The sequence below is a fragment of the Alexandromys fortis genome, unplaced genomic scaffold (genome assembly GCF_014885135.2).
Source record: "Alexandromys fortis isolate MF-2015 unplaced genomic scaffold, M_Fortis_MF-2015_v1.1 scaffold_9, whole genome shotgun sequence".
NCBI lineage: Eukaryota > Metazoa > Chordata > Mammalia > Rodentia > Cricetidae > Alexandromys > Alexandromys fortis.
In genome coordinates, this window is record NW_026067892.1 from 10,879,317 (window position 1) to 10,896,085 (window position 16,769).

General features: G+C 43.1%; 1 pseudogene; it reads left to right on the forward strand.

Moving 5' to 3' along the window:
* The first annotated feature begins 4,622 nt into the window (after positions 1-4,622).
* On the forward strand, positions 4,623-5,991 carry LOC126500238 (WD40 repeat-containing protein SMU1-like; annotated as a pseudogene).
* The last annotated feature ends 10,778 nt before the right edge of the window (positions 5,992-16,769 follow it).

A 16,769-nucleotide genomic window follows, 5' to 3' on the forward strand; every position in this document is an offset into this window, starting at 1 on the left:
GAGAGAGAGAGAGAGAGAGAGAGAGAGAGAGAGAGAGAGAGAGAGAGAGAGAGAAAACTTAGAGGTATTATTCTCACTACTAAACTGACTCTTTTTCATTTTACACTGACCTTCTCTGTCTCTCAACATGACTGGTGAGTCAAAGTGTACTTTACCTAAGTATAGGTATTTCTGCTATCTTCTGGGTTCTATAGTCCACTTTCAGTTTGTGAGATCCCAGAAAGCTGGAGACCAGAAAACCCACTTCATGAATGGATTTTTTTTTATTTTTTTAACACATTAAGAAGAGCTTGAGAATATGTTCAACGGTTAGGAGTGTGCACTTACTGCTCTTGGGGCAGACCCAAGTTCAGGTTCCAGCACCCACACTGGGAAGCTCATGACCACCTGTAACTCCAGCTTCAGTGTCTCCAATGCTGTCATATAACCTCCTCCTCTGTCATATGCATTCATATGTACATACCCACACACAGTCACATACAGTCACGCACATCTGCATATATATGTGTATGTATGTATGTAATATATATATATACATAAAATGATGTGCAACCCCTCAGTCTATAAACCTCAGCCTTTGTTAACAAGGACAAAATACACAAGAAATCATCTCTTTGAATCTTTGAACCATAGTGCCTGGAAAGAAAGGTAGTATGCTGGCATGCTGTGTGAATATTTATTTGCTATTTCTCCTGTGTTACACATTCGCCATTAAATTTTTCTGCTCTGAATTAAACTGCAATTGGTAAGTACCTTTATCTGGGATCAATGTAAGAAAAAATTGGAAAGTTCAATAAGCCACATTCAATAAAAAAAAAACTTAAAAACTCCAGGAGCAATAGATTTTGGGGAGTTTAAAGAATCCGAGGGAACATTAAGCCTAATCTATTTATTTTATTTGTGGAAAGAATGAAAGCCAGAGAGGTTAAGTGGTTGATCTGCTATCAAACAGGTAGCTATTAGCAGGACCACGAGGGGCCTTCTATCTGCAAGCATCTGGGAAGCAATGCAAGGTCACTAATTTGATAATTGAGGACGGAGAGTTGAAGCATCAGGCCACTCGCTCGTCTCCACCCCAGCTGTAGCACAGCAAATGTGCCCTGAACTGAATTCTCAGTTAAAAATGTTTCCTCAACTTAAATAACAGTCATAACTTAAAACCAGCCTTGGACAGGCAAAGAACGCCCAAAAAAATAAATCAAACATTTTCAGAAATTCAGATTCCTCCTCGTAGTCTCCAATATGTTTGGATACAATTTATGATCAAAACCTATACGTTCCTCTTAACACACATATTTTCTTTAGTTTCCTGAATGTAATTACTGAGTACAGCTGCTTTGAATAAATGCCAGATGTTTTTGAAACAGACTTTGCCATCTTGCTGAGTTTCGTTTCTTGTCATTCCTCCCATCATGATACAATCCGGACAGCAGGAAAATAAATAAGCACAAAAATCACCTGAACATTCTAAAAAGTGAATGCATGTTACCATGGTATACTAAAAATAAACCTTTTTTTTTTTTTTTTGCCCTTGTCTTCTTGCATAGAGAGCCCTTGCAGTTTTCTGAATGACAGGGATATTGTATTTGCTCATAATGAGTCACTTTATATCATTCCTGAGTTTGTGTTAAACTCAGGATCCCTAGGAAGCTGCATGTTGTGGTGACCTCCAACCATAAAATTGCTGTCATTGCTCCTTCATAACTGTAATTTCGATACTGTTATGAATCATCATGTAAATGATCTGTGTTTTCCAACAGTCTCAGTTGAATCCTGTGAAAGAACTATTTAGCCCCCAAAGGGGTCATGACCTCCAGGTTGAGACCTGCTGTGCAGAGAACGCTGAGCAACCTAAGGAGAAAGGGGCAGGAGGGCAGTTCAATAAGGAGATTTGATGAGTTCTTAGATGGGTAAAAAGAACAAGACATCCACATGCCGAGAGGCTGGTGTAGTCCTACCCCACAGGGGCAGAAGCTCCTGCCCTCCAGCTCTTCTGCTTGCACCTCTTCCTCTGCTGTCTGTCTGTCTCCATCCTTGGTAACATCCGTCATAACGGGCGAGTAAACAGAAACATGACAACTGTTTGCCTGTTCTTCACCAGTCATCGTGGAAAATTATCAAACCTAGTAAAGGTGTCATGGAAGCCCTGGGGGATGTTGATTTATAGCATGTTTGTCTGAAGGAAAACAGGCGCATAGAAGCTGTTTTTGCTAAAAAGCAGCTGGGGCTCACTGGTGCCTGCAGGGTAACGAAAAGGCGGAAGCCTGGCACCTATGAACAGAAGTTCCTAGAAAGAATTGCAACTTCCAGTGCACCAAGGCTTGTGAGCATGTCAGTTACTATGAAGACTTCAGCATCGTTAGCCTCCTTAGAGGCCATTCATTAATCTTCTGTACCTGTCCCAATGTCTCTGCAACCATTAAGTAAATCCTTTGGAATACACAAACAGAGAACTCATTTCCAACCAACCGAAAAGCTACAAATGTCAACAGGCAACCTCTGAGGCCCATAGCAGAGTTTCCCCTGCTTACTGTAACCTGCCTAGCTGATGTCCCTCCCTGTGTGTTTTAAAGGAGTCTTAATTTGTGTCTTTCTTTGTCCTGGGACTATAAAAACCTACAAGTGCTTCCAGGTTGGAAGGTGGGATTTGGGGATATCTAAGTCTGTGTCCCTGCGCCATGGTCATGTGTCTTTGGCTCCAGAATAAACTATCTCACAAAGAGAATCTTTGAAGTGAGGGCTGTGTTCTTATGCCAGCTCTCCTCTACTTTCCTTTTGCAGCTGCCTCGGTTACTTTGGGTCAGACTCCTGCTTGTATGTTAGGCGCTCCAGGAGAGTCTGTCGGACTGATCTATTTCATCTCCCTGCAAGGCTAAAGGCACAAGGAGTCACCATCCTAAACCTGCAGCCCCTTGGGAATCCAAGAACCCAACAACTTAGGAGAGATGTTCTCCCCCAACCTGACCCACGCAATGAGCGGGTGCCACATTCTGGAACAGAAACCATCAGCTTTTAGGATCCGGGTTGGTCTCCACATCTGGTGACAGAAACAGCCATTTCTTCTAGGATCGCCTTGCAGGTGTGGAGCTGGAGAAACGATAAGAGAAGCCACACCCTGAGCAGTACGGTATTAATTATGCTCCTGGTCCCAGCTCCTCCCCTATTTAAACCTGAAGATCACGTGCATCAGTGCGCCAGAGAAAGAATGACGTCACTCTACCTTATCTTCTGTGATCGCTTTATCTGCTTCTCTTCCTGGTACACACTGGTGACATCTCCTCTCTCCGCCTTGCCCCCTTACTCCTCTTTCAACTGGTGTATTGTAATGGGTGACAAAGCCTAAACTAACAGGACTGCCAAGCCATGCTGCAGGCTTTTTCCCAAAAGATTAAAAAATTACCCTCTGGTTACATAAATAAAGGTAAGAACGTGGGAGCTGGGGCTGGAAGGGTGGCTCAGTAATTAAGAGTGTGTACTGCTTTTCAAAGGGTTTGAGTTTGCAGCACCCATGTCCAACACTCACAACTGTTTATATAACTCAGCTCCCAGGAATGTGACACTCACACACACATCAACATACAGGCACACATACATAACACAATCCAAGTAATAAATCTTTAAAAGAACATGGGACTTCGGCAGGGAGGTGGGGCACTGTCTGTGAAAATGAGTCCCTGAGCCCTTAACCCATGGAGTCCGACAAATGTCAAAACTAAATTGCAGGACACTCAGTGTTGAGGGAACGAGAGAACTCATTGGTGTGGGGAAAACACACACACACACATGTACACACGCACACACACATACTTAGCATCAGAAATATTAGTAGTAGAGAAAAATAGTGGAGAATTTTGTTGTTGCTGTTGTAGTTGTTGTTATTGTTGCTATTGTTTTTGTTGTTACACTTCACCTGCAAAATACCTAAAGACCTCTGTGACCCCCAAGAGCAAACTGGCACCAAATTTAAAAAGGAAAAAAAAAAAGACTTTGAAAAGAAAAAGATATTGCCTTGGCATAACTTTTTCAAATTCAAGATGCCCAACATGCTAATTAAGACTCTGTGAGGGGCCTGACCTTCCATGATGAGTTGCTTTTTCAACTCCTGTGGTTTCTGCTTCTGACTGTGATAAAACTGGATAAAAAAAAATCTTCCTTAGATGCAGATTAGGAGCCTTTGAGGTTAAGAACTTTGATGCTCAGCGGGTGCCGTGGATGGGTGGGTCTCCCTGAGTACACAGTTAAAAGATTAGGTTAGTTCCTTCGCCTGCCTCCTTCTCCCCGCTAAATGCCGTTAAAACTTTTGTTTTCTTTCCTAATTTTTGAATATTTTAAATATATCTCATAAGACTCTTTGGTTTTGTTGAGGTTTTTTAATTATACAAGACAAGGAGGACCAGAGTGTTTGGCTCTCAGTCAAATGATCAAACAACTGATTTTCAAACAATTGGGACTCTGTTAAGATAAGGAACACATGACCAGTTCTGACAAATAGTATTAATCTTTTTCAAAATCATAAAAATTTGCATTTGATGATTCACTATTAAAGCTGTAGTCCACATGTCCCAAGGTGTGGTATGACCAAGTCTATGCTGAGTGGGGCCTGGGCCCAAAACAGTACCATTATGTCTATCGAAGTCGAGTCTTCCAATGTGATTTGTCTTATCACATCGGGTGTTGGCCACCATACAGGAGGTGACTGCTGTCTCTCTGAATACTGTGGACTGATATTAACAGTCGCCATTGGGATGCTGTTTTACAGGCTATACAAGCCCTGAAATTGCCAGACAAAACCTTGACTTCTATGAACAGGTTATCCTTGAATTGATAGAGTTCTGTGAATTGGGTGCTGCCTGGTCACCTCTGAGACAGACAGGCAGACCCCATGATAATGTCAAAGCAAACACAACCAGAATGCTATGTTCCCCTGGAAAACCTCTCAGTCAGGTCTTCCATTGGTCCTTGTGAGGCATACTCAGATAAGAGTAGCAAAGAGAAAAGGAGAGCAGCAACTGCCTGGGTATTCACCAGGGAAGTCAGTCTGGCACCTCGGTCTCACGGCACTGCAGGGACAGGCGTTGAAGTGGTGGCGGTGGCAGCGGAGGTGCTTATTCCTGGAATGACCATATATTTGTTTCAAAGCAGCCACCTAAGATGAGGAAGAAGAAAAGTTTCCCATTCAACTGAGCATGCTAAGTTTGGTCAGAAATCCCACATGGAGCGTGTTTGTGTTGTTTCCCCCAGATGGCCAGTATCTGGTCACTGGGTGTGTTGAAGAGTGGAACTTCACAACAGAGAAAATTGGGATTCTGGATCTTAAGTGTCAGGCCCAGGATAATTCCATAATGACGGATGATGCTGTCCTCTGCACGTGTTTCAGCAGAGATACTCAAACGTTAGCACCTGGGGCCCATGATGGAGCGTTCAAGGTGCAGCAGATTCATACTGAACAGCGTTTAAGTAGATTTGGAAGGGCACAGTAACGGCGTCAAGGACAGCAGTCAGGTCTTAGTGCCTCTCTGAATCAGACAGTAAGAATTCATACTTTAACATCCCGAAAAACATTGAAGGACTGTCGAGGCCATTCTTCTTTTGTTAACCAGGCAACATTTACACAAGATGAACATAATGTCATCAGTGCATCTTCTGATGGCACGGAGGAGATCTGGGATATGAGATCACAAAGTTCAAGTACATTTCAATCCCTGGGCAGTAGTGGCAGGAACAGATGTTACAGTCAGTAGCATGGTTCTGCTTCCTAGAAACCCGGAGCAGTTTGTGGTATGCGACCAATCAACCCCGAGCACGCAGGGGCGGACTGTCAGAAGATTTGGTTCTGGTAAAAAGAAGGAAGGTGGTGATGTTGTTTGCTGTACCCTCTACCCCAGGGTGAGTAAAGCTACCGTGTCAGGGAGGACCTCCTTCAGCACAGTCACTGGCAAGCGGGAGCAAACTCAGATGGCTCACGAGAAGCATGTGATCACGGGGCAGTAGCACACACCTTAAATCTCAGCACTTGGGGACAGAGGCAGGCGGATCTCTGTGAGTTTGAGGCTAGCCTGGTCTACAAGAGCTAGTTCCAGGACAGCTAGGGCTGTTACACAGAGAAACCCTGTCTCAAAACAACAACAACCAAAAAAAAAAAAAAGTAGCATGGGGTGGGGATCACCCCTCACCCACATCTGACCCTGGCTGCCGCCCACAGTGAAGATGCGCCCCCAAAGCTCTGGACACATGAATTCAGCCCTTACCGTGCAGCCAGGGAGCATGTACTCATGAAAGGGAGGGATGTTCATGGTCTACTTTGACTTTTTCATGTCAGCCTTTATATAAGCCAAGATATTGTTGTCTGGATGAGCCACAAGAATAATTTTGTGGAAATTATTGCTTAAGAAGCAGTTATCATTCAAAGCATTTTAAAAGCGTTCGTTTATCTGCTTTTAACTGAGGCAGTCACTTAATGTTTTTGTTAATCTTCTACCACAATACTTGAAACGCTGATATTTCTAAACGGAAAACTTTCTTTTGAAATGATAATTAAAACCTGCCTCCTTGCATAAAACTTGTAAATAAGTCACAATATTCAGTAGCTTTGGGTTTTTTCTAAGATTTTAATAAACTTGTATCTTTCTGAAAAGAAATTATAAAGTCCTGCACATGTTGTCCCTGTTTTTAAGAACTGAGAGCTGAAGATTAAATAATCAGTAGCAGTTAAAGAGCTCTGGCTGTTCTTGCAAAGGACCCAGGTTGTGTTCCCAGAACCCACATAGCACCTCACAGCCATCTGTAACTCCAGTTTCAGGGGATTCCATGCCCTCTTCTGGCCTTCATGGATACTGCACACATATGGTACATGCAGGCAGGCAAAACATTCAAACACATAAAATAAAAATAAATTCTTCTTTTAAAGAAAGAACTGAAGACTGTTTATATCTCAGCTATCACAGGTTCTTATTTTCTCAGTACAGGTTTCTGGGCTCCACTTTACATATTCTGATAATCATTCTTGGCAGTGTTCATTACAATACTTTTGAATACAGGAATTTGGGGAGTACCATCACAGTGGAACAAGTGGCCCTGTCTCCCTCCTTTCTTAAGTTTAATCCAATTTTGTTGTCAAAATTTGCCTGTGGTGGCGATGAAAGGAGACAGAGACAGAGAACCACATTGGAGCACCGGACTGGAATCTCAAGGTCCAAATCAGGAGCAGAAGGAGAGAGAGCACAAGCAAGGAACTTAGGACTGGGAGGGGTGCACCCATACACTGAGACAATGGGGATCGGGAACTCACCAAGGCCAGCTGGCCTGGGTCTGAAAAAGCCTGGGTCAAGACTGGTCTCGCTGAACATAGCGGACAAGGAGGACTACTGAGACCTCAAGAACAATGGCAATGGGTTTTTGATCCTACTGTACCTATTGGTTTTGTGGGAGACTAGGCAGTTTCGTGGATGCTCACCTTACTAGACCTGGATAGAGGTGGGTGGTCCTTGGACTTCCCACAGGGCAGAGAACCCTGATTGCTTTTTGGGCTGACGAGGGAGGGGGGCTTGGTTGGGGGAGGGGGAGGGAAAGGGGAGGCGGCGGTGGGGAAGAGACAGAAATGTTTAATAAATAAATTAAAAAAAAAAACCACTATACTAATATTTATATGAGAACTTGACAATTAGAAAAAAAAAATTTGCCTGTGGTATAGAAACTGCAATAACAGTCAGGAACTGGTCTACCACATTGTCACATATGGCATAAGGCAATAATTATTATTAATAAATCCAAATCTACTGAGGTCTTCAGCTATCTGATGTGATTATGTGTACATTGCTCTCCTTAACAGTGAGAGCAGGCAAGAAAAGAAAAGGCCTCCTGACAAGTTTCCCTAAGATGGCATTGGAACCAGGACTCTGTGGTGTTTAAGTTAATGAAGACAGTTTATAGTCACTGTGCAAAGTGTCTGGAGTGGCTTTGTGAGATAAGAGCCAGTGTGTGGCAGAACAAACAGGAGAGGTAGCAACGGCTTGTGCAGAGAGTTGCCTTCTGGAAGCCTGTAGCACTCCACTGAAATTCAGCTGCAGCTGATAATGGCTCCCTTATAAGAAAAGGATTTGTTTTGATCTCAAAAAAATCATTATTTGCTCCTCCTACAGCCTGGAAAAGCAAGCTTTCTAGTACCTATAAAAATGGGGAGAGGGGCTAAGAGATGACTCAATCAATAAAGTGCTTGCTTTGAAAACGTGAGGACCAGAGATCGAGCCCCAGCATCAACACAAAATGTCCGACATGGCATTCCTCTGCAATCCCTTGCTGGTGGGGCTTGGGGGATAGCAGTAAGAGGTGGATTAATCCCTAGAGCCCACCACCCAACCAGCAGAGTGTTGACGTACGTTTCTGTCCTGCCCGGTCCCCAGCCATTCAGTCCCAAAGAAACACACAGAGGTTTACATTAATTATAAACTGGCTGGCCTATTAGCTCAGGCTTCTTTTTAACTCTTACATTGTACATTAACCCATTATTCTTGTCTGTGTTAGCCGTGTGGCTTGGCACCTCTTATCAGTGGGGCATGCTCATCTTGCTTCCTCTGTGTCTGGGTGATGAGTGTGGACTGATTCGTTCCTCTTCCCAGAGTTCTCCTGTCTTCATCACTTCCTGCCTATACTTCCTGCCTGGCTACTGGTCAATCAGCGTTTTATTAAAATAATGCAAGTGACCGGGTACTAGACCGTTGTCCCACAGCATCAGAGGCTTACTGGTGAGCTCAGGTCCCAGAATGAGCTGTGCTCCTAAGGAAAAAGAACCCCTGAGGCTTTCTCTGGCTTCATTGTGTACCTTCCCACACACAGACACACAAAGAAGGATAAGTAAAAAATAGAAGTAAACTACTATTCAGCAATTATGGTGAGTGAATTATTAGGAACTTTTATGCATCCAAGTCGAGTTTCTTGGGAGTAACGTTACAAAATTAGCTTTACACTTATGCCAAGAAGTCGTGAAATAAACAGTAGCCTTAATGTTATAATGTGATTTTAATATTCAAGAATAACTTAGAAACTATCTGCTTCATCAATTTCAGCTTCCAAACCACAATCCGTCACTTTACGGTCATTAAAAGCCCATCAGCACCTCATCCAAGTTAGATTAATTTATTATCTGAGATTAAATTATAATCATTCATTTTGTTGATTTTTATCAATAAATTAAATATTGGGGACTTCAATCATTGCAGGTCAGGTACAATTTTAATTGAGAAAAGACACATGGATAAGGAGTCTCTGCACTAATTAATAATTCTTGATTAACAGAACTGTGAATTATTGTGATCTATCACTCTCAGGAGATTTTTTTTTTTTTCAAGAAGAAAGTCTTGATGTAGGAATAATTGCTCCCTCACACAGACACATTTTCCTTTTGCTGAAGAGAGTTGAGAGTGAAGCAAAAAGGGGTATCCTATCATTATCTCACTTCCTGCCAAGTTTTTCCAATACTAGAAAATTAATCCTGCAAGGATTCTGCCATTCAGATCTAATAGCCAAGTCTGTGGACTGAAAACCTTCCACCTGGCATCCCTCGGTGGCCTGGGCTGCCCTCAGCTTGCTCTTGCCACAAGACAGACCACCATCAGGCTGCCTCACTAACATCCCACACAGTTCTGCTATCGGCAAAATCTCACGGAGGCTTTCAACCTCACTCAAGTGTGTTCTTTGGCTTTGGAGCAGTGGTCGTAGCCTGTCTCTTACTCCCAGAGTTGGCCCCTAGTAACAGGAGAAATCAAACATGGATGTACTGCCATGCCCTGAGTAGAAATCAGTTTCTGAACTCACATCTTGACACTTGAAGATCTCTGAAGGTGTCCCTACACCTCGTAAAAGTGAGTTCATAAGGGTTGTCTAGATAACAGTCTAGTTGAATTGGTGAGCTCCAGGTTCAGGGAGAGATCCTGTCTCAAAATATAAGGTAGAGAGTGGTCAAGGAAAACAGCAACGTGGACTTCTGGCCTACATACACACACATGTTTTCATGTGCACTCACAGACATACACACACAATACTCATACACAATTACAATTCGCGGAGAGCTAGATTCTGCTTCCTGCCTAAACCCCAAAGTCAGAGAGAAATTATCATTCCACAAACCAGTCCCTAAGAGAATCTGCTACTGGCTCAAAATCTTGACTTTGCTACCTCCTGAGGTTTGGGTGAGAAGCCAGTCTAGAGAAGGCAAAACACAAACTTTGCCCCAAATTAACACCATCTTTACCCACTTGTAAGTAAGAAAGCCCAAGTGGATAGGTTAATGTGGAAGCTTTTCCTACCAGACTAGCAAAGGGGAAAAAAAAATTCCCCCTGCAAGATGCGCTCACACGCAAAATTAGCAAGGAAATGGGACGTCTACCACACAGAAGACAGTCCAACTGAGAGATAAAAAGGAAAATTGACATGCAAAAGCAGTGATTATAGGACATTTGGAGGCGTCTTGAAAACAAATGTCTTGAAAAAAAACATATCCAGAATTCAAGGACTTGATATTATACAGAACTAACGCCCAAACTGTGGGGGCCAGGGTGTGATACATTCTAGAAACTAAAGATTTTAATGACTAATTTAAAGAAATAACTATCTATGCAAACTCTAAGGTAAAGGGGGAATTTAGAAGAATGTTTCTAAAGTTATTATAATGGTAAAGTACTAAGTAAGGCAGTTCCCAAGAGACCTTAATATTTAAAATATAGAGAGCCAAGGGGCAATAGGGGGAAATGTGGGATCAGTAGAGAGGGAGAGTACAGGCGGCTTTAGGTGAAGATTATTGGTGAGAGGAAAGGAAATCCAAGTTTAAGGAACAGTGTGACACACACACACAGACTGGGTGGCCACTGAATCATAACCCCAAACAGATAGAGGATGGGGCCACAGCTGGATCCCAAGAGCTCCATTTTGTCTTCACCTTAGTAATCTCCCAGCATGCTTCACGGCAGACTCCAGAAAAATCCTCCCCGCTATGCTCCCTTGTTGCGGTTTCTGCTTTTCTTAGTTCTTGTCTTCCTACTCCTCTTTGGTAGTTTAGCTTTTAGGCCCACAAGCCTGAGGCACAATTGTTTGCTCATGACCTATCCTTGCCCTTCAGTTCACCTACAGTGGTAGCGTTCTCATAAATGTACCCATAGTGCTGGGGTTAAGCGCTGGATTCAATGAACCACATGGCAACCGTCGCCCCGGCACTTCTCAGCTAGACAGCGCACAAAGAGACTTAAAGTACATAACTCTAACTAAACCAGCTCCTACTCTCTGCCTCGTGTTCTCGCTCTCTCCAACAAGACTTACATTGCCTGCCTCTGCTTGCTCACTTGTCTCTTTAGGAAATCCTGTGTTAAAAGCCTTTCCCTTCAAAGTCTCTGGCTAGGGTCCAGGCAGATGCTTCCGTAGGGAAAGCGCTTGCCTTGCAAGCAAAAGTACCTGAGTTTGATCCCTGAACCCACATAAAAATACCAGGCATAGAAGTACACGTTTGTAACCTTAGCACCTGGAAGGTGGAGACTGGACGGTCCCTGGGACTCAACGGGTCACCCAGGTCAATCAGATTCATGAGCTCTTGGCCAATAAATGATACTGTCTCAAAGGAGGTAGATGGCCCTAGTTGAGTGTGACATTTAATGACATCTTCCAACCTCTAAATGGATGTGCACACGTGCACATATATACCGTGAACACAAGAACAATCATGGAAACACACCTTCACACCCTTGTGCACATGCACGCACATATGCATACAAGCACACACACACACATTTTTTACAAAGTCTCTGAATTTTGCAACACTGATACAACATGAAATAACCCAAAAATTGGAGTGAAACAGTCACATAAGGAGAGAGCAAAGCCCACATGAGAAGGGAAAATCAAAAGAGCCAAGAGGCAGCAGCTGGTCTCTGTCCGTGTGCTTGCCAAGAGGAGGCAGGGAGCCTGTAAAGATATTCAAACCCAGGATCATCAGCACTGGGGCTAACAGACCTGAACTGTTCTGCTTTGGAAACACCCCCACCCTGGGATGAGTGACAGACACCCAGCGGGCATGCCAATGGGTCGCTCTTTCTTATGGTGACCATTTCTCAATAATCTCGCCTGGCGCCGGTATAGATGCTTCAAGGAGGATGAGGAGCAGAAGGTATGCTATGTAGATTTCTTATTGCTCACAACGGACCAACTTGTAGAAGAGCTTGAGCTCATTCTCCACACTCTGGATGGCCATCATCAACCGTGCTATAAAACTGCGCTGATGTAAGCTGATGGTTCACCAGCCAGCAACGGCTTCCCACCCAAGGAAGTAAAGAGAGACACTAGCAGGCAGTGCTGACTTCGGGTGGAGCATCACTACAAGAAGCAGAATTTCCACAACAAGCAAAACTGGTCGGATTTAACAGTAGTAGAAGACAATTCGGCTTTAAGAATGGCCTCTTGTCTATATCAAATGCTCTGCCTGACTTTCTAGAAAAGGGGTAGGGTAAAGAAAACATAACTAAAACCTGGCCTCACTTCAATCAGATTTCTGCATAAATATCACCTGTAAGAGAAGCTGCGCCTTAACATAGATGATGTTTCTCTCCCAATTCCCCTTCCTCTGCTTCATTTGATTCTGCTGGCCAGCATTCATTGATATAGTATTGCTACTCAGTCTTCTGCTTTAATAGAAAATAATCTCCTTGCAGGTCAAGATTTTCCTACCTTGTTCACTCATGAAAACCAAGTTCCTAGAGCAGAGCTTTGAGAATGGGAACGTGTACATTAAATAGATGGTCTAGTGGCTGACCATAGTGGATTCTCTCTATGCCCATTCTGACTTGGGCAGCCTATGGGTTATCTCATCCAAAGGAACCAAATCCATGAACTGAAACAGTAGGAGGTACCAGCCCATAGAGTTCAGCTCCCCGTGGCTTAGACAGCTTTACCAACATCTAAACACTAAATAGCTGTTAACCAGGGCTATGCCATTTTGTGAAGATCTCCATTTTGGTTGAACCACGATAGCCATTTTGCAAAGATCCTCCATTTCAATGGAGCTGTGACAGTAATGTATCCCTCTAGAATCTAACCTTCCCTGTCCTGCTGATCTCCAGCACCGGCTGACCAAGAACAATGTTTATTATCTTGCAGTCTTTAACTCACCACTCTCTGGTTACCCTAGCAATGGCCAACCATGAGCCAACATGGAAAATAATTTAATCTCTTCTCACCTGCCCCACTTTCTGCCCTGTAACCACCCCAACCTGGAGAAAGATTCCCATACCAGAGACCTCCCTCTTCAAAATTTTCTCCAGGGTAAAGAGTAATAATAATAATAACAGTAAGAATAATAATAAGCCATGCTTAACTGTCATTGAGGGGCTGGTTTCCATGTTATCATTCCTTCCTGTCAATCTTACAATCCACTGAGTCTGCCTCATAGGTTAGAGGCAAGACAAAGGTGACACGCTGCATTTTATTTGTTGGTAGAGGTATGTATGTTCTACCTGTGAGATTAAAGTCATTTCCTCCCCACACTAATTTTCAAGAGAAAAGTAATGACAAAAAAAAAGTCTTACTTATGTTAACTATGAGATCTGCTCCAAGTCCTAAAAGGAAAATTAGTGGTTGAATTTCTGTTCCATAGACCAGACATTTTTAAGAGTACCATGATATAAGAGCAAACTTGGAGACGCATCCAGGAGACCTACTGGGCCTGAAATCCAGTCGCTAACAAAGAAACAGCCTCAGCGAGGCTCTAACCAGGACTGCTGGGTGTCTTCTGTGGAAACAGTGTGAACCCTGAAGAATGTTATTCCAGTCACATGTGTTTGTTCATTCTGAATCAAAGCAGAATAAGTACATTGTATCGGTGATTTGGATTTGGGATGTGAGAGGACTCCTGTGTCCTCTTGTGTCTGCGTCTCATCATGAGAGCCATGAAAGAGGATCTAAAGCTAGAGTCTTGCTAGTTTCAACCCCGTCATATTTTTTTTTTCTAGTGGATAAGTAAAGAAAATGTAACTGATAGTTGAAGTGCATAACCTTAAGCAAATCTCCATGGCTTCAGACCTAATTCTATTCTAATTGAATAGAAGCTCACTGGAATGTCGAGTTTGAGACTAGGCAAGCGTTTGAGTGACTTCCTTAAAGCAACTGGGTATGTTACTACTTGTGAATTCATTACAATGGAGTGATTTTTTTTTTAAGTAGGATGGATTTAGTTCAAGGGAAGGGAGTGATAGATCAGAAGAATTTAGACATAAGCATTTTTAAACCTGCCACTTTCTCTGCCATCAAAAAGACTAAAGTGCCCACACAGAGGAAGCTGAAGCAAGGTCACTTTTAGGAAATTCCAGGGCTCTTTTCTGTACCGGTGTTCAACTGGAACCTCCCAGCAGCACCTGCACCTAGCAATACCCTGCCTTAAAATGTCTTTTAGGACAACCTATAAGTTGTTTCCAGCTTCTGAAATACCTGATTCCAAGAAAGCTACTTTGAAAGACAGCAAAGCTCACATTAATTCCTTCTGGTCTCTGTTAAACGGCAGGAAGGAGGCCGGGAAAACAATTTTAACTCAACAACTTTTGTCAAAGAGAATAATCACTATTGTAAGATAGACATGAGACAGGAAAGTTCTAGGTTTTAGGGGACCAGAGGAAAACAGTCTTCTGGATATGACAGGACAACTGTGCTCAGGAACTCGTAGCAGACGTGGTTGCCTACTTAAGACCTGCACGAGATCAAGCCAGTCAATATTCCAGCCCTGGGGAGAAGGGAACCCATGAGCCCCCACCCCTAGCTGAAGAGCTGTGGGAAGATGACTGCTAGAGGAGAGAGGGTCAGTTTTCTTTAGGTGTGTGTCTCCTTAAAGGCTGAACCATCCGCAGTAGATGAGCCCATACCTGTGAGCATATTGGCAGCACTAAATAAACTCAGTGAGTTATGAAAAGAAAAAAAAAAAAAAACACAGAATGTCTGAAGAGATAAGTGTGTCCGTCCTAAGAAGAATTGGAAGGCAAAAGAGACAAGCAAAATACGTTAAACATATGAAATTCTCAAAGAATAAATCAAAATATTTTACATTTCAAAAAAGAACAGGGACAATATGAACACACTCAACACTTCTAGCCTTGAGTCACGCAAAGCACTGACTCAAGGCATGACTTCATCATTTCCTCCATCTTAAGCAAACTCAATGGATCGACCATAAACAGAAGGCAACAGGTGTTACTCCCTTATATGAAAGACTGGGTGAAGAAATGTAGAAATTATTTTAAACGCCTCAGAGACTGTTTGTTGTTCGGTTGGTTTTGTATCCAGAAATAATCTCTAGTTATTTCTCCCCTGTGCATATGTGCCGTGTTTTACTTACATGTGCAGTAATAACTTTAAACAAGCAAACCCGAAGTATTCCTTGCTCTGGTCCATAAATTGCATGTGGTCCTCAGAACTGACCTATAGTGTGCAGTGCTCTCCTTCACAGTCTTACTGAGCATCCTCCCAGCAATGCCATGTGCCCATCAGATACATGGGAGGCCTCATTATGTACAATCCCTTCCAAACTTCAGTGACAGTTGGTACCCACACCACACCTTGAGTTTGAACAAGACTCTTTTGATGTCCCTCTCAACTTGATTGAATTTCAGACATGTTTTTTTCCCTGAACTCTCTGCAAAATGAATTTTCTTTTGAAAACTTGTAAAGCTAGGCCGAAGAGATAGCTCAGGTAGTTCAGAGTGGTTACTGATATTTCAGAGGATCCTGATACCCATATAGTATAGCTCACAACTGCCTAAAACTCCAGCTCCAAGTGATTCAGTGCCCTTTTCTGCCCTCCAGAAAACCTGCACATGATCCTGGTCAGGAAAAGGAGAAAGAAAAGGGTTACCTACAGCCAGTTTCTTTCTGTGATACACAAATAGCAATGTACCAGCATCCTCTTGTACAAATGGCATGATACATCCTACCTGATGTATACAATGGGCCACTCTAGATCAGAGGACCTCTTACATGCATACCACCAAGTCAACATCCTCTGACACAATATTGTTGGTGGTTCAGTAACCCCTTTACATGGCCAGTGGTCCATGATACCCTTTGCAGCAGATGAGGTCAGAGTACCACTTGCCTTAAGAATAAATTCTGCTACAGCCTGTTGTACAGTTACCATCTTCATAAGTCCAACTGTGTCTACTCATAAATGATCATTATAGCTGGGCTTGTTGACTGCTGCTGTTCCCTCCTAGGAAAAGCAGACATGGAGAGTCATGGCATCCAGACACTACTCCCAGCCAGTTACGTGCAATTTTGTTCTAATTGCGTATAGCCTTAGGATCTTGGATCGGGATGGAGACTAGAGTATTTAGACTGGGGAAGACTAGGAAAATGGGTTCCATCTACAGCTATGAGGAGGCCATCACCCACACTGGGTATAGACCTTCCAATGTGGCTGCTTTGGGGGTCACTCATGCTCCTATGAGTAACCCCTCACTCATGCTAGGTAATTAAACTAAACCTAAATTAAATTAAACCCCTCTGGTTCCACAGAGGGGCCTTCGGTGAAACTAAACTTTGACTTGTCATGGGGACCTTATGAGTAGTGGGTAAAGGCTGCTACCCTTCCCCAGGGAGAAGATTCTTGCCACACAACCTGAAGAGTGGCCTATATAATCCTACAAAAGTGAAAAGAAACGTGACAAGCTAGGAGAATGGAAGGAACAACTACCTTCTCAGTGCAGTCACGCAGCCCGAAACCTTCCCCGGATACAACCAATCTAGATCTC